Here is a 21896-nt window from a genome sequence, read left to right as displayed (position 1 = left end):
TGTGACTGCCCACTAACTGCAGGATGCAGCACGTGCCCCACTGGCACAGTTATGCCAGTGCTGGAAAGTTGGTTAGGATTGCACCCATAGAATTACAGAAATCTAGCATCACAGCATGTTTTTTTGGTTTTCTGTAAGCTGCTGAGGCTGCAATCCTATCCACACTTACCTTGGAGTAAGCAGCTTTGACTACAATGGGGCTTACTTCTGAGTAGGCATGCATAAGACTGGGCTCTGAGACTTGTACAGCAGCTGGGTTTGTTCCCAAGGGCTCTCTGTATGCAGGCAAGCCATGGAGACCTCAAGTGCCCCAGGTCTCAGTGCAGGGTACTCACAGCCACACGGTTTCCTAGGTTTCTTGTGGTTAAATATTAAGTACCAAGCAAAACTCTCCACAAATTTCAAAACTTATTCTTTTCACTATTAGAACACATTGTTAAGAAATTTGTTTAAAAATCTGATGCTTTGAAATCCATTTTGAAACCAATTCTCATAGCTCACTGAAACATGTACTGTACACTGGTTCCCCAGGTTATGGATGTCCGTGTTACAGCTTTACAGGTGGCTGTTTGCACAGGAAAGATACCGCCAGGCCAGCAAGAAGCAGATATTTCAACCTACATGCATTTCAACTTACATACAGACCCCCTGGAACCTAACCTGCATGTACATAGGGGACAAGCAGTCCAATCCCATTGGGCTGCCCCACTGGTGGAACTAGTGTTTCATCACTATAAGAACAGTAAGTTCTCTTCCCTAGCACATTAGACCTTCATAATAAGATTTTTTTCCATGTCCTACCCTCAGCTGAATGAAGGAGATGTAATAACTCTTTGCCATTTGAAATGACTATGAATAAGATGGGGAGGAAAAGAAGATACCTTCATCAAGAGAATACTATTGTTGGCAACCTTCAGTCTCGAAAGACTATGGTGTCGCGCTCTGAATGGTGGTTCTGGAACAGCATCTAATGTGGCTGAAAAGGCCGATTCGGGAGTGACAATCCCTTCCACACCGGGAGCAAGTGCAGTCTGTCCCTGGTCTGTCTCCCTGGCTATGGGCCTTCCTTCTTTGCCCCTTTGCCTCAGACTGTTGGCCAAGTGTCTCTTCAAACTGGGAAAGGCCATGCTGCACAGCCAAGAGAAAACAAGGCCTCATTAAAAAAAAGATAAAGAGATGTTCCAATTTATAACATCTGGTTGCATACCATTATAGTGAAATTCTTAATAAATTGAAGGGTTTCAGATGGGAGGTGTTGACGGAAAACAGCTCCTTTTCAGATTCTGCCTGCTGCTCCATGGCACCTCTCAACTAATTAGTTTGTAGTGGCAATCAAGGGGCAAAGCAAATTGCTTCAGAATCAGGGACATGAAGCAAAGTGGAAATGGTGGAATTCTGCTATGAAGAGCCCCCCCCCCCATCAAATTAATCAGAAGTTATTTGTTTATTTTGCAGTTCCTCTTTCAAAAGTACTCCTGCAAGGGCCCCTGATCGGCACATATGTCTTGGCATTTTCAGCTTAAGGTTCAGCGTATTTAGAAATGGCTTTTTGGAATATTTTTCAACCAAGAACTTTGGTTTCATAGAGACTATTTTGAACAAGGGTTTTCCAAGTTTTCCTCCTGCAAAAGAGACAAACATTGTTTTACTTCTAAAACTAGTAGAACATTCAAAGAGAGTTTTTCAGGTTCAGCTTCCTTAGGAGAAGAATGCGCTCCCCCTTCCCACATATGTGGGCGGGAGGAGTGCTCTTTGCCAGGTTCCTCCCTTGCACAAGGCCGGTGACAGGTCCTTCAGCCCGTTGGCTGATTCAGACAGAGGGAAGTATTGCTAGCTGGCTTTGATCACGTCTACCTCTCTCATACCAACTGAGCTGGTGGCCAGTGTGTGGCCCAACCCACCCACCTGTTGCATAGTCTGACATTTAAATTTAAAAATAACAATTGATGAACAGAATGACTACTCCCAGGGAATCTTGAAGGTATAGTGGTGCTAGGGTGGGTAATTCATTTTCTTTCTTTTTAAAAATGTTATCTTATTTAGTTTTGCAGCAGGCCATGTCAATCAGTGCTTTCTATCAATCAATGACAGAAAGCTGTCTCCACCAGAGTCAGACCATTGGTCCATCCAGCCCAGTACTATCTACTCTGAGTAGCAGTGGCTCTGTAAGATTTCCGGGTGCCTTTTCCATCCCTGCATGGAGTTGCTCTTCAAGCACACCTCTCTCCCCTTCTCACTCTGTCCCTGTCCTACGCAAGCACAAAACGCACCTCTCTCTAAATACAAGGGAGCGGGGGTGGGCTATTTCCCCAATCCCTGACCACTGCTACTGGTGGCAATTTTTGGCCAATCAAGACAAAGACTAGGTGATAGCAAGCAAAGTATAAGATGCACAGGTTCCCCATCCCTTTAAAAAACCAGCTATTTTAAAATCAAATAGAATAAAAACACCTGCTATTTAAATTCTTACTGAAATTCAAAACATGTATTGCTGGCTAGGTCAGAACAGGAAAGCAGGAGACTGAATAGAAGGAAGTGATGTGCAAGATGTAAACAGATACAGCACATTTCTTGGAAGAGGGGATTATCCTCCTCTTCCTCTTCTTCACATCTAAACTATGCTCAAGTATAGACTCCTGCTGCGTTGCACTGCACTTCAATCCACCTGTCTGGCTGTGGACTTGCCTAAAGGACACACGGCAAAGCCAGCAGCTGGGAAGCTTGAAGGCAAGCTGAGCAGGCCTTCGTCTGGGCTTGCCTCACCTGTCACAAATGAGCCATGGGGGGGGGATATCTGGGAGGTGACAGGAAGGGAAGGGGGAAAACCAGCTGGCGGGGGTCCATAAAAGGGCTTGCTTGCCTGTGATAAGGAACCTTTGGGGGAAGGAGCAGATATGGAAGCCCGGCTTCTGGGCTCCAGCCACAAACTCCCTGGGAGACCTCTTGAATCCCCAAGGTGGAGAAGGAGAGACCACTCCTTAGAGAAGTGCCTCAAGCCACTTCCCACCCTGAACTCTGAGGCAGCACTAAGGGTTTTGCCTGCTTTGCAGCAGTTTACTTCCCCACAATTGCTCAGTCCTGAAGAGGGCGCACTCCCTCAATGGTGTGGACCTCTCGCGGCAATTCCTTGGGGTGACACACTCCCCACAAGCAGCAGGGCAGCACCAATGGGCCCACCTAATTACCCCACCTAATAAGAACATAAGAACATAAGAACAGCCCCATTGGATCAAGCCATAGGCCCATCTAGTCCAGCTTCCTGTATCTCACAGCGGCCCACCAAATGCCCCAGGGAGCACACCAGATAACAAGAGACCTCATCCTGGTGCCCTCCCTTGCATCTGGCTGCCTGTCACAATAGTGCTGCCTGTCACCTCCAGGCAGAAGAGAGCAGAGGCATGCCAATGTTTTCAGGGGTTCAACAAAGCAATAGTTAAAGGGGTGAGCATAGAAACCACACTTTGGAGCAGTTAATTGTTTCATTAAAAATTGTGCAGCAATAAGGATGAGATGAAGCACTTAAGTCTATTTCTTTTTGCTCTTGCAATCTAAAACGAGATCAGGTTAGCAAAGCAATCTCAACAATCCCTACGAGAATATTCATACAGCCTCTCCTGCATACAGCTCAATTGGCTGATTAGTATGATGATAGACCAGAAAGGTATGATGATAACTGGGTAAGATAACAATAACATAATAATGGATAAAACGGCTTGTCCTTCAGTTGAGGCAATAGAAAGCAATACAAAAAAATGAATTATTATTATTATTATTATTATTATTATTATTATTATTATTATTATTATTATTATTAAAGCCAAAACCGGATCAAGACAATGTGGCACAGCTATTCCTCCTACACAGCAACTGTTACCCTGCACATTCTTGATCTTGTCTGATCTTGGAAGCTAAGCAGGGTCAGGCCTGGTTAGTACTTGGATGGGAGACTGCCTGGGAATACCGGGTGCTGTAGGCTTATACCATAGTCTTTCGCGACTGAAGGTTGCCAACCACCAACCACCTATTCCTCCTATGGGTGGCTACCCCACCAAGGTGATGTCCAGATCTCTGGGACCATCTGAGACCAATATATGATCCAGCCCTTTCCGACTCCTGACAAACAGCCCAACCCTATTCACACTTTCCTGGGAGTAAACCCCATTGAATCTAATGGGACTTACTTCTGAGTAGATGTGCATAGGATTGGGCTGAAAATTCTTTACACTACAGCAAGACAGGATGCTTCACAAAGGGGCATAAACTGCAAAAGGTTAACACTTCAGCTCTGCAAGGTAGCAGACACAATTGAATATATCTGACAATACTGACAATGCATCATACAGCAAAAGAAAATGATTCAGATGTGAGAGCCCCTGCTGTAATTTCAACAGCGAGGAGATGGATTGAATACAGAGGTATCTTCAGCAGGTGTGGAATGCTGGTGGGAAAGATTTATTATAAGCATCGTTAAAAGGAAAAAAGAAATGGAACATTTTGCAAAATAGTGCAGATCCTTCAATCCAGAAAACCCCTGAAAGGGGGTAAGGATTCGGCATGTGCAGTTGCCATTGATCCCACCCCCCTCCTGTGCCTGATGAGAAACATTTTTCACTTGTGTGCTCCCTGAAGCATCTGGTGCACCACTGTGAGATACAGGAAGCTGACGGGCCTTTGGCCTGATCCAGTGGGTCTCTTCTTATGTATTCATGTTCTTACCTCCTCGTAGGCTGCCTGATTGTGAATAGGTCTCCTCAGACATATGCCATCTATTTTGGTGGCATATGTCCGAAGAAGGAAAGGGGTGGGGTGGGGGATGAAAAAATGTAATGATCCAGGATGTGCCACTGCCACCAGATCTACCCCCTCCCACCTCTTCCCCACCCTGGTTCCTCCTCACCCAGAAACCCCCAGTCTTCACACTCCCTCCCCTCTTTGTCCATGGTCTGCCTCTGCTGCTGTCTTACTTGTCCCAGAGGCTCCAGGGAGACCACTCTTGCTTGGCTGCCTTAGCTCACTGTTTCGCCAGCGGCCAAGCTATGCACAACGGTAAGTTGCATTTTGCGATTGTCGTAAAGCACACTGTGCCTCTAGAATGCATGTTCTGGCAGCACAGTGGCTCAACAGGATTGGGCCCATAGTCTTTTTCAGAGACCAAGGAAATGCATGCACACCCAGGTCGTCGTGCAGATGGCTGCTCGTTATTTCGTTCAAAAGAAGAAGCTCTACCTTCCTATCTGCCATTAGCATAGAAGCACTTCAGACAGTGTAATAGGTTGGCAGAGCCTCCCTCCATGCTGCGACTCCTTTGTTGAAAGGAAATCCACAGTTCTTTCATGTAGCAGAATGAACGTCCATGCTTCTGCTTCCTACTGCAGTAATCAGCCTGATTGATTCTGATTCACCCAACAAAAATCTTCAAAATATTTTGCTCTAATTGCCTTTTGGGGGGACAACGACGACGGCACAAGTTACCAAAGTTACATCAATATCCAACTGTTAAGAAACTGAAAAAGCATATACGAAACAGACTTGGGCAAGTAGTGCAGCCAGAGGGGGTGCAAAGCACTAAGTTTTGCAGGGAGCCTCACCACGCTGTGTAAGCCATTCTGGGTGGCCTCGGAGCCATGCTGGGTGTACACCTCCGTTTTGCTCTAGCAGCCCAGAATGGCTCTGATTGAGAGGGGGTGGGGACGCTTGCACAGCATGGTGAGGCTCCCTGAAAAACTTAGTGCTTTGCACCCCCTCTACCTATGCTACTGACTTGAGCCTCCAGATAAATCTCAGAATATTTGAATTACTTTTTAACATGATACATAAGCTTTCCCAATGTCCCTTGTTACATGTGAAGCAACCCTAATTATCACCCTGAGAGTGTTTCTTGGCTGCAACTTTATTTTATGGCTACTAGAGCCTGTTCTTCCCTGGGGGCTGGTGATAAGAATAGGCCCTCGGTTTGGCTGTACTCGTCGTAAGAGGCGACTAAACAGCCACCGGGTAGATGGGACTCATCAGCCTGGGAAGGCAGCTCATCTGAGAGAAGGAAAACTCTGATCCCAAACCTCCACTGCCTTGTGGCTACATCCAGTTATGGAAAAGGCTTCAGGAGTCAACCTCGAGGCAAAATCCAGAGCCGGAGTCCCTGAGGCAGTTCATGGCTGAACACAGTCGCGTTCTGGCAACTCCTGCAACGCCGCTGGAACCAACCATATTGGCTTCTGCCTTTCCATTGGACCATTTCAGCGACATGGAGAGGGGGGATTTGCTGCATGGAAAACAGTCTATCCTCCATACCTACTTTACCCAGGCTTCGCACACTGGAGAGGACACTCTGTTCCAGAACCACCATTCAGAGCGCGATACCATAGTCTTCTGAGACTGAAGGATGCCAACAGAGCCTGTTCATTAAGGTACCAATCAGGAAGTCATTTTTCAACTCGGATCCATTTTTCCCCCAAAGATGTCACCCTGGTCCTGCATTAAAAGAATCACAACTCTCAATTAATATTTTATTTTCCTGCTTTTCATCCTGTTGTACATATTTTGCCTGTAAAAGCCTTTAGAAGTTCAAAACTAAACAGCTGTGTAAAAATAATCAAACTTATTCTCATTAAACTATTATCAATGTATTCATTTTCTAGCACTACAAGCTACATGTATTCTGTATAAAATGTATCTAAATGGGTTCAAAACTGGTCCAAAGGATCTGAACCAGTGGCTAAACCATTTACAGCGCAATCCTATCTTGCGCTGGAACAGGCAAGCCAGGAGGCCTGCACTGTATCCAGCACAAGATAGGGGCCCAAAGTGGCTCAGTTGGAGGTAAAGGGAAACTCTTCTCCTTACCCCTGGGTAAGCCACCGCAGTCCAAATGGGTCTCCTTGAACCTGTGCTACCTCAGGAGGTGGCATAAGTCTGAGGAGAGTGAAACGGCTTGCAGCCATTCCGCACTGCTCAGGAATGGGGGCTAGGATCTGGCCTATCTGCCTGGTCCCAGCCCCGCCTGCCATTCCCCGCCCACCTGCCCACCCCCGGGACTGCCCTCCGCCCACTCTCCCCCTGCCCCAGAATGCCTCTCTCCCTCCCCACCCTCCCCAGACTCTTGCATCGGCCGAGCTTGGCTGACGCAAGCATTCCCTTTCAAGTCTGTGCGGAGGCTGGATTCAGCCTACACAGGCTGGTGTACGTCCCTGCACCAGTCCTGCTGAATACTGAGGAGGTGCAAATGTGCCTTACAGTATGTTTGCGACCCTCCTGGGCTGGTGCAAGGGATTTGCGCCAGCCCAAGGTGCAGTTTAGATTGTGCCCTTATTCAAATAAGCATTTGTAGCAGAATGTTTACAAAGTACTGGTGAACTTGAATTGAAATTTTACCTAGATTTTAAATAGTTTGACTTCTTGGTCACAATGAAAATTGCTGTGCTGAAAAGAAGAAGAAAATTCAGTGTACATATTGGCGTATACACATATCATATATACATAGCCACAACTGTATATACCAAAGAGCTAATGCGATGCTCTGATTAGTTTCTTCTAAGCTTGCAGCCATGACCTTACATGGTATTTATATAAATAAAATGTCTAGAGCCATGGCTGAGGAGAAAACCGAAGGCCATTGCAAGCACTGAAAAAGGCCACAGTGTTCCCAGGGCTTAGAGCTTCAGTGCCCTATATGGCCACAGAGCCTTATGGGCCATAAGTTATGGCTTCTAGCCACATTCAGAGGAATACTGTATATCTACCATCCAAGTTCTGTCATCAAAGTCTCAGCTATACTTATCTGCCTGCCATCACTTCTTGACCCTCCCCCCCAAAAAAAACTCCACATTTCTGAATTGAATGTACTGGAGTGAGGATCAAGCATGGAATTTAAATAGCCTTGACTCAGGTCTCCATCTGGAGATGGAGGGGTTGCTTTCTACAAAGTTGCCATTGATACAATACGCAGGCTTCTATGAAGGACTATAGAAGACTGTATTAAAAATGATAGACAACAAATGGGACACACGAGGGACAGGAACTGGCAGGGCTCCAAACTCGACCCAGCTCCACGTTCAGTGAGCCTGAGGATGTGGGATAAGCAGCAAGGAAAGTGATACCACCAGTTCTTTAAATGAAATGCTTGTCTCAAGTAGACAGCACTCGGGATTTGCGCCACTTCTCCGATGCAGAAATAGATCAGATTATTAGGACAGCTGGTCTTAGCATGGCTGCACTCCCCTTTCCAAATGCCTCCTCCTGCATTCCAGCCTGCAGCCAGTTCAGGGCCCTTTTATAGGAAATGATTTGTCAGCTCTAGGCATTTGGGAGGGGATTACTTTATGTCTCAAGCATATATATATGTGCTTCCTTCGGGGGGGGGGGGGGCTGAACTACATGTTATGTTAAGCCTGGGACTGAAGGGTGAAGTTCTTCATTTTTATAAACAGCTGCCCATGGTGGTGGTGGGGAAATTGCTGATTGAATCAGAACCACAGCAAGGGAGGAGAATGACTTTAGCCCTGTGCTCCCGTTATGCACCTGATCCTGTTACTATCAGTTCCCACTGATGTCATTTACCTCTCTTTTTTGTGTGTAAATCAGTCCCATCACCGTTAAGGAGCACTGGAACATTATCAAGGAAGCCTCTTCAAGTTTGGAGAGGCTGGGAAAATGACAAGAGATTCAGACTTTGCAAAGATACTGAGGAAAGATACAAGACTTTGCAAAGATACTGAGCATGTCCCTTCAAACAAGCCGCATGGGATGCATCTCATCTATGCATATCTCTCACTCTCACCCGGTGAAAGTTCAACTTTCTTGAGTTTCTTTCTGCCCTCCAAGGGGTACAAAGGCCATAAACTAATTTTAGTCAATTACGAGTTCACTCACTATTCCTTTCCTTCTCTCCTTTAATAGGCCTGTGTGGCAGGTCACTCATAGTATTGTTCTAAGGATAGGGTCCTGAGGAGGTAAGGGAGATGTAACTTGTACAAGGCTATAAGTGGGGAGTCTGAATAGAGCTGTAGTGGAATCCTGGTCTCAGGTCTGAGAGTGATGTCAGACAATACATACCCACAGCAAAAGGGAGAAGTATGAGCAAATCTCGAGAGGCTCTTTGTGGTCTTCTAGTGAGATGTATATTCCAGATTGCATATGATACTCGTGCAAAGGATGGCTTGTGCAAGGGATGCAGGTCTCTTGCTGTCTTGTGTGCTCCCTGAGGGCCCAATGCTATCCAGGACGAGGAGGGCACCAGGACTCAGGTTGTGTCTGTTGTCTTGTGTGCTCTCTGGGGCATTTGCTGGGCTGCTGTGAGATACAGGAAGCTGGACTAGATGGGCCTATGGCCTGATCCAGAGAGGGCTCTTCTTATGTTCTTACCCCCCCAATGGGCGAGATGTGCAAGTTTCCACTTTGCACATTATACAGGGATGTTAACTCTGGGAAGCACAAATCACTTGTATTTCCTCTGTTCTTTTTGTGTCTAGCATCTAAAGCTACCAAGAATTCTTGCCACTTGTGTCTGTCTGTCAAAGAGATGTTTAAGGTACCTAATGATAAAACAACATAAAACCAGAATCAATGTCACATTAAAAAAAAAACAACTAACCAGCAGCAACTATCCAAATTTAACAAAGAAGAAATCAGAAAAAATTGGAGGGAGCAAAGCAGAATAGAAGAATCTTTAGGCACTGCTGAAAAGAAGGGGTCAACCACAATTTGGGGTTGGAAATTTCACAGCTATGGTGCCACATTGGAGAAGACCTTCCCTCGTCACCAGCAACTGAGTCTCAAATTGTAGCAGCATTTGCCTACAGTGCCTACCTCTGGATGAAATTATTGAGTGCCATCAGTGTGCAAAGTATAAGAGGGCAGATCCTGGCTCAAGGAACTTACAGTCTAGAAATTCACACAGGGGAGTCACAAAAAGAAGGGAAAGGAAATAGAGGCAGGGTAGACAGGGGAAGAATACGTATTTTATTAATATATTAAGAATATTTATATACCACTTTTCAACAGAGTAGTTCACAAAGTGGTTTACATAGATAAATAAATAAATGGTTCCCTATCCCCTAATGGCTCGCGCTCTTAAAAAAAATACAGAAGAGATACCAGCAAAAACCACTGGAAAGATGCCATGCTGGGGTGAAGAGGGACAGTTGCCCTCTGCCCTGCTCAATATAAGAAGGCACCACTTTAAAAAGTGTCTCTTTGCCCACTTAGCAGGGGTAATATGCATTCCTTTCAATTGCACATATCCATCTCATGTGCTAAAAGCTGCTTTGGTGAGTGCTAGAGAGACAAATCACCTGATCTCCAACTATTTCTTTTCTTTATTATTTGCATATCTAATCCTATGTACCTTCCAAACTGTGGTAGTTGCGACTACCCTGTAATAGACTTGCTTCTGCAAAAGAGCTGTCATGTTAGCCACTGAATAAAACCCTCTCCATACAACATGGATACGATCCCTTTAATGGAGGGCAAGCAATGAGGAGTTGTGGCAGGCACCTGAGTTGCAGTACAGTAATAGCCTGGTCTGTTGCATGTTCAACTGTTGCATTAGGGAATCGCCTGCATACAATGCAACCTTTTAAAATTCATTCCTACATATGTACAGACCCCATCCTAACTATGATCACTTGAAGATTTAAATGGGATAGACTTCTAAGTAGTACATAATCTTAGGCAGTGCTTTTTTTTGTAAAAAAAAAAAAAAAATAGGTGCAGGAACTCACAACTTTTTATTTATTTATTTATTTATTTATTTATTTATAAACCATTTTCTATACATGCGCGTGCACGCACGCACACACACACACACACACACACACACACACGTCCATCCCATGTGAGCTCCCTGATAGCAAAAGCACTCCTGCCACAGCTGGAGTGAAACACCCCATTTTTTTTAGGTGGGGAGGTGCTCCATTGGGCTATAGGAAACTCTCTCCATTGGGCTATAGGAAAGCCTATACAGTAGTTAAAGTGTTCAGAACAAATATATAAGGTCTTGAGCCCAGCTGGTGGCCATCAGTGCCTCAAGTGTTAGTTCCAAACAATTTGAGCCTAAGAGCTCTGGTGGCTCTGTGGTTAAACTGTAGATCTTGGGGTTCAAATCCCACTGAGGAATAATTTTTTTTTTTTTTAAGGTGGGAAGGTGCTCCATGGCTGCAAAATATAAAGGTTGGTTGCTAGTTGCCAAAAGGGGGGCCAGTTGAGGCTGCAAAACTCCTCAAAGTTCAGTCCCAGGCAGGCTCTTTTTTGACCTTTTTTTTTTTTTTTTAAGTTCCAGTTAGGACTTAACCCACAGTTAAGCTCCTGGAGTGAGCCCCCTGATGGAGGCTGTGGGTTAAGTCCTACCTGGGACTTTAAAAAAAGAAGTTCAAAAAAGAGCCTGCCTGGGACTGAACTTTGAGGAGTTTTGCAGCCTCAACTGGCCCCCCTTTTGGCAACTAGCAACCAACCTTTATATTTTGCAGCCATGGAGCACCCTTCCCACCTTAAAAAAAAAAAAATTATTCCTCAGTGGGATTTGAACCCCTCCCCAGACCTACAGTTTTACCACTGAGCCACCAGAGCTCTTAGGCTTAAAGTGTTTGGAACAAATACTTGTGGCACTGATAGCCACCAGCTGGGCTGAAGACCTTATATATTAGTTCTGAACACTTTGACAATAGGCTTTCCTATAGCCCAATGGAGAGAGTGCTGGGCTATGGAGCACAAGGTTGGAGGTTCGAATCCCTCCCTAGCCAGCAGTGCAGAGCGGGGTGGTGCAGGCAGGGGAAAAAAGGTGGGGGCAAGGAGGAGGGAAAAAAAGGGGGTGGCGGGGGTGGTGCAGGCAGGGGGGAAAAAAGGTGGGGGCAGAGAGGAGGGGGGAAAAAAGGTGCCAGAATGCCGTTCTGGTGCGTTCCATTACAAAAAAAGCCCTGATCTTAGGGCGCAATCCTAACCCACTTTCCAACACCGACATAAGGGCAGTGCAGTTCCAAGGTAATGGAACAAACACTCTCTTACTTTGAGGAGGCCTCTGGGTGGCCTCTGCCACCCAACTGCAGGATGCAGCACATGTCCCACTGGCACAGCTATGTCAGTGCAGGAAAGTTGGTTAGAATTTGATCTTACTTGTTCATAGCTTGTGGCAGACTGAGACTGTCACAGGCAGGCTGATGGTCAGCATGCCATAACTGTTGGAGGGTTGTCACCTCCTGGGTAAAGTAGCTGTAAAGCTAGGCCTTTCTTGGTGACTAATCATCTTACCGAGAGAAACTCTACAGTATCATCTGTCTCCTTGACCCAGTCTCCCTTGCCAAGGACCTGAGAAGCCAATGCCCAGTGTTCTTTTTTTCTTCTCAGTGCTCTAAGCCAGGGATCTCTAAACTTTTTGGCCAGAGGGCCACATCAAATATCTGGCACAGTGTTGAGGGCGTATTTAAATAAATTCGAGATGGAACTTAGATGAGTGAATAAATGAATTAATGGGCTCATTCATTCAACCTCTCTGGCCCTTGAACACCCTCCAGATGCAACCAGAGCATAGTTCTAGTCATGTTTGGCCAAGTGGGCCAGAGGCTTTCAGGGGACAAGAGGCTGGCCACAGGCCGGATAGAGGCTTGCTACAGGCCGCATCTGGCCCCTGGGCCAGGGTTTGGAGACCCCTGCTCTAAGCAATTTCTTCTCATTTGGTCCTCTTGTGAGATTTGCAAGAATCTAATTCATATTCTTGCCCAGTAAGTTTTGTGATATGATGCCAGCCAAGTTCCACTTCTCACAGCATGGGTTCTGGTGTTCAAGCCAATCACGTCCACTGGTGCCTGACTTTGCCAGCCTGAAACCTTAGAATGGTCTCCCCAGGGGGGTGGTAATTTAAGAGCCACCAGTCGGGGAATGGAATCATCTCATGTTTTTCACACCCGAAACAAGGGAAAGAAAATTCCTTGTGACGGAAATACACTGAAGACTGATTCACACTACTAGAGAATTGTCTAAAGGAACATGCTGAGGTTCAGCTTTTCAAACTATGGAGGCTGGACTCCGTAAGCTGTCTGAAGGAGAAACCATTCACTGTGCTGAGTCCATGGAGGAAGAGCAGTGCATAAATCAACTCCTATTATTAATGAATTAGTACGACCACAAGTTGGTTGGCAACCTTCAGTCTCGAAAGACTATGGTATAAGCCAAAATACTGGGAAGCACCCAGTATTCCCAGGGGGTCTCCCATCCAAGTACTAACCAGGCCTGACCCTGCTTAGCTTCCAAGATCAGACAAGATCGGGCATGTGCAGGGTAACGACCACAAGTTGGTGGCATCAATAATGGCAATCCAGTTTGAGAAATATTTCAGGAAATCTCTTACAATTCATGAATCATTGCATCAGTTTCTTGCTTCAATGAATATTTCAAAGGTTGCATCAGTCTAGGATGGTGAGCCAACTTTTCCGCATTCACATGTTTGATGCCTCATCCTAAAACCTTGCAAGAAAGAAAAGAAACCAACCTGTGGCGAGTTTTCTACATTAAAAAATGATTGCGTGAAGAGACCAGAGTTGGAAAATTGGAAGGAGCAGCATTCTGTAGTACACTACGTGGATATATATGGGATGGTTGCCAGAGAATAGCAGGAGGACATTCCAGTCTCTGGCTGCAGTGGAGAGAATACCAAGAAAGGAAGCAGGTACCCTAACTGTCAGATTCTGTGGTAGAGTGTGCTATTCTTAAGGGCAGATCTACAGTACAGTACACATTTATTTTGGTATTATTCCAAATAATTGTCATTGCTTCCCCAGAGCATCATGGGAGCTGAAGTCTTGTGAAGATGCTAAGAATTCTTTATTAAAAGTATCTAGGTGCCAAAACAGAACTGTATTTCCGGGGGGGGGGGTTTGGGGGGGAGGGAGTTTGATGAAGAAACCATCTTAAACCTGTGCTGTAGGGACTTAAGATGGATTGGAAGTGTCCCTTTGTTGATAACTAGCAGCTGTATGGGAACCAAACTGGGTTGAGGCAGTAGCACGTGGGCTGTGGAGTACTTAACACCTTCTGTGTCATTTTCCTGCCACCCTCCCCATGACTCCCTCATCTCCAACATGGCTGTTACCAGTAAATATCTCCTTTAGAGGTAAATAGCTACTGAGAGAGGGGATTTTCAGCTGGAAAATGGAGCTGAAGGAAAGTGTTAATCTCTCTGCCCGTGCTCCATGTTCCTCAATCAGATTCTCCCCCCCCCCCACAACTGTTGTTTATCCAAAAAGGGGGGGGGGGACAACTTTACGGTACAATGACAATGTCCATTGCGGTACAATCGTACAAGCGTCCTAGAAATAAGTCCAATAAAGTCCAATGAGCCTTCTAGATGAGCGTGCATAGGTCTGCAGCCTTATGGCATAATCCTATTGTTGGGATTTTTTCCCCCCAGCAACTCCCAGAGGGCCTTTGTGCAAAATGCTAACGCCTTTTGTTAACATTTATGCATGAGCACTGCACACTCTCTGGAATAGAGATCGGTTTTTCATTTGTCAACAGTAGCTGTAAATCTGAGGAGAAAACCTGAATGCACGTCTGGACCTTGGGATCGGTGGCTGAGCCCAATCCATCATATGCAGCGGTTACACAATTTCTCTTTATTTCAGAGAGTGTTGCTCTTTGTGGGGGGAAACTAATTATTTTTTAATATTACAGTTTATACCCAACACCAATGTTGGCATCCTTCAGTCTTGGAAGACTATGGTGTCACGCTCTGAATGGTGGTTCTGGAACAGAGTGTCCTCTCCAGTGCGTGAAGCCTGGGTAAAGCAGGTATGGAGGATAGGCTGTTACCCATGCAGCAAATCCCCCCTCTCCACGTCGCTGAAATGGTCCAATGGAAAGGCAGAGGCCAATACGGTTGGTTCCAGCGGCGTCGCAGGAGTTGCCAGAACGTGACTGTGTTCAGCCACGAACTGCCTCAGGGACTCCGGCTCCGGATTTTGCCTCGAGGTTGACTCCTGAAGCCTTTTCCTTAACTGGATGTAGCCACAAGGCAGTGGAGGTTTGGGATCAGAGTTTTCCTTCTCTCAGATGAGCTGCCTTCCCAGGCTGACGAGTCCCATCTACCCGGTGGCTGTTTAGTCGCCTCTTACGACAAGTACAGCCAAACTGAGGGCCTATTCTTATCCCCAGCCGCCAGCCCCCAGCCCCAACCCAACACCACACACTGAGAAATAGCAACAGCAGCTCCACTGCTCCTAAGCTTCAGAAGTAAATTTACAATTAAAATTTCAGGAAATAATGTTACCCAAGATTTATAGCCTATTATCCAGAAAGTCAGGCAGATTGAAGAGAGTAGTCCTGTTTAGCATGCATGCACCCTTTCCTGCTCTCACTTTCCCTTGTTACTGGATCAGCAGCGGAATGGGGGAGAACCTTGGCAGTGTCTATCTGTTGCCACCATCCCAGGCTACAGAGAACCAGGCAAGGGGAGGCCTTCTGGGAAACCATGCTTCCCACTGAGATGGTCCCCATCCTCACTCTTGCTGCAGCCACCAGAAGTTGTATTTTGGGGCGTGAGGCAGAGTCACACTTGACCCGCCACTTGCTATGTTCAATGAGATATCAAAGCACTTTGCAACTGGTGGCTCCTTTAACTGCGACTGTTCAGGGCAAACTTTGTGATAGTTTGGGCCATTAATTTCAATTAAATGTCTTGTCACCCTCTGTGGATTCTCAGCTTCACAGCTCTGAAGTTATTGCAGAGCCTTGATTGAAAAACATGTCCTGTGGGTGCAATAAGGTGTCACTAAGCTTTGACCCTCCCAGAAAAATAAAATGAATACAACTGATTAATACAACGGAAACAAATCAATACTACTGTGAGACATGCTCAGTCTCGCTTCTTGCAGGCAGATATCTGTGTGTCTTTCCTAGCATTACAAATGAGCCACAAAAAGAGCACAACTTGTTCACCAAGGCATGTCGATTTGGGTACTTGTGCCAGAATAATTTTTTTTATAGGATACAGTGAGATTTTGGATGTCTTCTCCGTTTAGCCAAGACATCTTAATTCTTCTTACACAAATTATGTTCCTGGTCTTCTCTTGTCCTCTTTGGGAAGAAGGACAATCTTTGAAATTACAAGTGGTCCTTAAAATATGGATTACCTGGCAATCATAGGGCACAACAGAGAAACAGCTGTTGAAGGGGTGAGAGAATCTAACATAAGAAAAGCCTGGCTGGATCAAGTCAAAAGCCCAACTAGTCTAGCCTCCTGTATCACACAGTGGCCCACCTAATGCCTCAGGGAGCACACAAGACAACAGGAGTTCTGCATTCTGGTGCCCTCCCTCGCATTTGGCATTCTGAGGTATCCTACCTTTAAAATCAGGAGGTTGCACTTACCCCCTACACCACTGCTGCAGTTTCACCCCATGTCATGCTCCCAATGCACTTTTAAAAAACCAAAATAAAAATACCAAAGCCTGTTACACATTTCACCCAACATCTAGTTTGAACCTAAACTTTCCGCCCTGAATGTTTTATAATGCTGATGCTTCTTTAAACGAATGTTCCTCCTCCTGTATTCTAAAGCTGCTTGTTGCATGCCTCAATTTTAATAACATTTTACTGTTTACGTTTTTGCCTTTTCACCTTTCCAGGGGCTCATTAATATTTGAAGAGGCTTACGAGCTGTGCAAATATATGATTGTGCCAGCTTCTCACCAGGAGACTGGGAGTGTTGCTTTTCAAAGCACCAGGGCAGCAATATGAGAACAATGAGTTTTGCCAGTGCTGTGCTAATCCCCACTTGTGGAGAAATATTTCCACAGCACTGGAATTTGTGGTGTCTGATTAGAAACTCTTTTTTAAAAGACTGTGAAACAACAAACTCAGTTTAAGAATTGACCATTTAAGTAAGAATTTATCAGTATCCTATTCTACAGTTTATTAGAAAGATAAGTCAAGCAAATGGTGCATCCAATAGGAGCAGTTATTGGACAGCTAGCAGGAGGCAAGTAATTATTTGCTTACACCCTAGTAAGCTACCTGATTGCCCACGGTTTTCCAAAGACATATGCTATCCATTTTTCTGGAGTATGTTTGAGGAGAGAAAATAGGTGGGGCGGCCTAGGAAAATTGGGATAAGATCTGGCACACACCTCACCCCATTGCAAGGTCCCTAAAGGGGAACCTTGCAATACACTCTCCATTGCTCCACAGACATCCTTTTGGTGCACACAGTTACCTTGGCAATTATTCAGAAGAGTAGGATGGGGGGTTGCCATCTTTCTCCAGAGGCTCTCTACTGTCCAAAAAAGACAAGCGGTACAAGCCAGGTAGGAGTCTGCAATCTTCTGATCCATAGTCAAATGCATTATTTATTGCACCACTGGCCCAACTTCTGCTCAACCAACAACCTGCCTGCAATGGAAAAGAGACCCAAGAATGACAAAGGATGGCCCAGAAGCAGATGGTGGAGGAGGTAGGTGGAGCACAGCAAGAGGTCATGTGACATTTGTCCTTCGCCTCAGCATCCTTTTCTCTTGTGCTGTTCAGCGTGGCAGGAGATGTCTTGTTTGCAGTTGGTTGAGGGCTGTCTTCATGCTGTATGAGAACGTGGGGGACTGATAAGGCTAAGATTTTCTTCCTTTTTCTCCCAATACTACTCTCAATCGTGAAGTCGAAGATGGCATGAAGAAGGTTGCACCAGGTAAAAATATCTTTGGTGGGACTCAACTCAAAGTCTTTGGACATCAGAAGAGAACAATGTAGAAGTCCAGTGCTCATGGTACAGCTCACAGTACAGCTTCTGTTGTCTTCTCCAAGGAGACCCCTTTGGCACTCACAGCTCCCTTGGCATCAGAGCAGGGGTCTCCAAACTCCGGCCTGGGGTCCAAATCTGGCCCTTCGGAGGATTCTATCTGGCCCGCACTGTTCCCCAGCCCCTCGGAGCTAAAAATAGCTGAAAAGACATACTTCTGGGTCTCCTAGCATTGGTATATACCTCATTCAGCCACTAGAAGTGCTGAATGTAATGCAATGGAATAATTCCATTCAGCACCTCTAGTGGCAGAATGTAGAATGTTGAGAATCATTATTCGCAAGGGTTTCATTCCAAAAACTCACATGGATGGCAAAAAACGCACTATAGCAAATCAATTTAAAAAACAAAGTCTCTTTCCTCCGGTGATTTAAAAACAGCTTTGCTGACCTTTTGAAATGCATACAGAGTCAATCTGTTTCTCTCCAGGAGCTTAGGCTTCACTAGGAGGCAGCAATCCCTCCCTTACCAGGAGCCCCAGCAAGGGGAAAAGAATGGAGAAGGTAATAATCGCTGCCATTTAACCTTCTTTCACGTGCTCAGGGGGAAGGGAGGAGTGAAGTCCGCAGAGAGAATGATTAATGGGTTGTCAGCCGGCTGCCCTCTCTGGTATTATTAAAGGACTGTTTTCCTTTAATTTAAAGGACCTTTCTCATCAGCTTTGAGACAGAAAAATCTGTGGATACTTAGGTTATGCCTGTAATCACTTGTATGACAGTCTCTCTGCAACAGTAAAAAGCTGTTTTTTAAACTGATTTTGAAGGGGTGCATTTTTCCCTTCTCCAGGGATCAGCACATTCCTTCTCATTTGCAGGGGCCATTTGTGTTGAGTCAAATCCGTGTATAAAAAAATCAGTGTATAACAAGGCTGGACCTGTATCCCATGCTTTTCCAATCCCTTTTCAAAATCCATTTCCCCCCTTCCTGTGCAAGTCAATTTGCCCGTTGCTCCTTTACTCCTTCCACCCCGCCCACTTTTTATATTCAATCAAATTCTTAGTACATCATTTCTCCATGCATGTTTTATGTATTTATGTATTTTCCAGCACTCAGCACCATGTCAGATATACGATGCGGCCCTTGTGCTGAAAAGGCTGGCGACCCCTGGTTCTGAGGAATGGGAAGAGTGCAGGGCCAGCTTTCTTCAGTCCAAAATGCAGAAGGAGCAAACCAGGTAGGAGTCAAACCTCCAGTCCTGGTGTGTAGTCAGACACATTGTGCATTGAGTCACTGGCCCAGCCTGTGCTTGGCTTACAACCTTCATGCTGAGGGAAAGTCTCACATCAGTTTGAGTTTTCTTGTCTGGAGCCTCAACCTACTTTTCCCTGCAGAGACCCACTTGGATGGACATATTTTTATTTCATGGGTACCAACTGACAGGAAAGAAAGGCACATGTTTAGCAACCAAAAAGTTTGCAGCTCCAAATAGATAAGGAAGGAACCAGGGATCATTTTAGGAAGAGGAAAGACTTGCTGTTGTGATTTTTGAGGACTGTTCTCCCCCTTCATTCCCTTCCCTTAAAGGCTTTCTTGAAGAAGTTGCATGATCTGCCTGACAGATAACTTTTCCCAGTTATTGATGGTTTTGTCACAATATGGTTACAGGAACCTGGAGAAGATGAGATCTCCAAAAGAGAAAGAGTTATTTCTGGCTGAGTCACAGCTGGCATGAGACATCATTTTCAGGGGCTTTTAAGCACTGAGTGCTGGGATTTCATTTAGGAGGATTTGTTGGTTATTGACAAGGCTCTTCATTTAATGGGTTTGATTAATTTCCCATGGTGAAAACATACATTAAAATGCTTTATTTTTGTTGAAAAGCTTCTCCTGAATTTCTACATCTTTGCACTTAACATGAACATGTTTGGGTGTTCTCATCCTGCTCTTTTCTGCTTTTCTGCTCTGATAACAAGCAGAGGCGTCTGTGCTGATAACATTAAACATTTCTTCTTTAAGGATTACCAACTGTTTTTTTGCCCTTTACATCTGAACAGCGCCTCTAAACCAGAAGTGTCCAAACTTTTTGACAGGAGGGCCGCATCATCTCTTTGACAGTGTGTCGGGGGGGGGGGGAGAATTAATTTATATTTAAAATTTGAATGAATTTGAATAAGTTTACATAAACAAATATGTTGGAGATGGAACTTATATGAATGAATGAATAACTCAAGACCAGTAAAAAGCTTTGCGCAAAGCAGGACCAGCCTTTCCTTTGCTGCCACTGCAGCTTCACAGACATGAAACAGCAAGCAACAGGGAGAGCCCTGGCCTGCAGCTCACATGAGAGATTGAGTAGTTGGCCCTCATGTTGAGTGCAGTTGCATCAGACCAGCATGGGCTCCAGCAAGTCTCTGGTGGACCAAAGGCTAATTGGAGATTGGGGGCTCCCTGCAGGCTGGATTGCGGGTCCCTGAAGGCCGCAAATGGCCCCTGGCTGGGGTTTGGGATCCCCTGCTCTAAACAGTGATCTGAAGAAGGAAAAGCTTTTCCCAATACGATATTTTAATCTGTCCCAAGAAAAACTCCACCTGCTTAATATCTGTGTCAGCAAACTGTCAGATGAATAGGAGCAAGGCATGCACAAAAGCTGGCAACCCTACAGAAGCAAATAAATTGTTCACATTAAACTCCTGTGCCTGGATATTATTACCCCTGCAATTTCAGTTTGCAAACACAGTGCATCATAGGTTTTATATTAATGCTGTACAAAGTGACCTGTACATCCTGTGCATGTATGCTTAGAGCAAAGTCTCACTTCATGATGTGGGTTTTGTCTTTTAGTTATAAACATGGGATAGGGCTGAAGCATAGCAGCAGAGCAACATGTGTTGGATGCGGAAGGTCCTAGGCTCAGACCCTGCATTTTGAGGCAGGACTAGGAAAGACTCCTGTCCTGTTTGAGATCCTGAGAGCTGTTGCCAGTCAGTGCAGACAGCCATGACTTTGATCAGGGGTGTCAAATTCACTTCATATAGTGGGCTGAATAGCATTCATGGCGCCTGCTGAGGGCCAAAAGTGACGTCATTAAGCAGGAAGTGATGTCATTAAGCAGATGATGGCCAGAAAAAGCACTTTGTTCTCAGATAGAAACTCATTAGCTGCAAATGATAGAAGCAAAAATGTGCAAATCTTGATAATATTTTCAAAGATATGGGAGAGCAAATGATCACACGGGCTGCCCTTTCAGCAGTGTTGCTTCTGCTGCAGCGTCACTTGGCAGTTCAGCAGCTGCGAGGTGGTCTACAAAGTGATGCCTCAGCAGAAGCAGCACTGATGAAAGGGCAGCCTGTGTGATAACTGGGGTCTCCCAGCACTGCGACAGTGTCTCCCTCTCTCACTGGTCTGCCCCTGCCTGTGCAGTGTCCTCTGAGGCCTCCTTTCATCATGCCCTCTGACAGCCTCAGCAGAAGCGGCGCTGTTGAAGGGCGCTATACTGGGATAGCCTAATTATCACAGGGCCAGATAAAGAGCTTCCAGGAGCCACATTCAGTCTGCGGGGTTATGTTTGACACACCTGACCTAGATGGACCAATGATTTGGCTCAGTATGAGGCAGCTTCATATATTTGGCTGTTTAAAGAAAGTTAGCATTTAATTTGGTCTTGGGAACAAAAAGTAACATGCAATTGGACAAGTGTATGGCTAGTGACTTGGCACAATAGTTAAAATTGTTGAGAAGCACGGAGACATCTGTGTCTCTGGAATGGGTTGTGTCGGTCAGTGTGCAAGCTTTATGGTGCCATATGCATGCTCTTTAATCCTCACGTCAAGTGAGGTAACTTGAGCAAGTAAATCACTTATGTAGTCCATTGGAGATGGGCTGTGCAGCTCCTACTGACTGAGGAAAAGAAAACTGATTTGAATTTCTGTGGTGTTGTGCGTCAGCCTCAGACCCTCTGGAGTTCTCAGCAATAAACTTAGAAAAGGGTGTTATGAAGGAAACAAAAGACTACTCTGGTTCTTTTATTGAATTGAAAACAGAAGTAGAGGATTCCCTTCCTGTACCTGTAGAGGCTCTGCTGTTCGCCAGCAGTGTCAAGTAACACATGCTGTCCTTAATATCTGGCCTGCTCTGTGGAGCAGAGTCTATGCCTGGCTTGTATCAGTCCAAGGCTCCAACTTGA

At 45.4% G+C, this 21896-nt stretch overlaps 1 protein-coding gene across 2 annotated transcripts in view; it reads right to left on the bottom strand.

The window, feature by feature from the left end:
• Window positions 1-21896, bottom strand: part of JPH2 (junctophilin 2) — a 113054-nt gene that overhangs the window by 14470 nt on the left and 76688 nt on the right. The window contains exon 6 of one of the 2 annotated variants that reach the window (XM_066623742.1): window positions 6303-6471. The exons of the other annotated variant lie outside the window; for it this stretch is intronic. The gene's annotated coding sequence lies outside the window, so the exon portion shown is untranslated. Of the gene's footprint in view, window positions 1-6302; window positions 6472-21896 lie in introns of those variants that run through there. 2 annotated transcript variants of the gene reach the window in all.

This window comes from Tiliqua scincoides, chromosome 4 (assembly GCF_035046505.1).
Source record: "Tiliqua scincoides isolate rTilSci1 chromosome 4, rTilSci1.hap2, whole genome shotgun sequence".
NCBI classification, from domain to species: domain Eukaryota; kingdom Metazoa; phylum Chordata; class Lepidosauria; order Squamata; family Scincidae; genus Tiliqua; species Tiliqua scincoides.
This window is presented reverse-complemented; position numbering and strand designations above follow the sequence as displayed.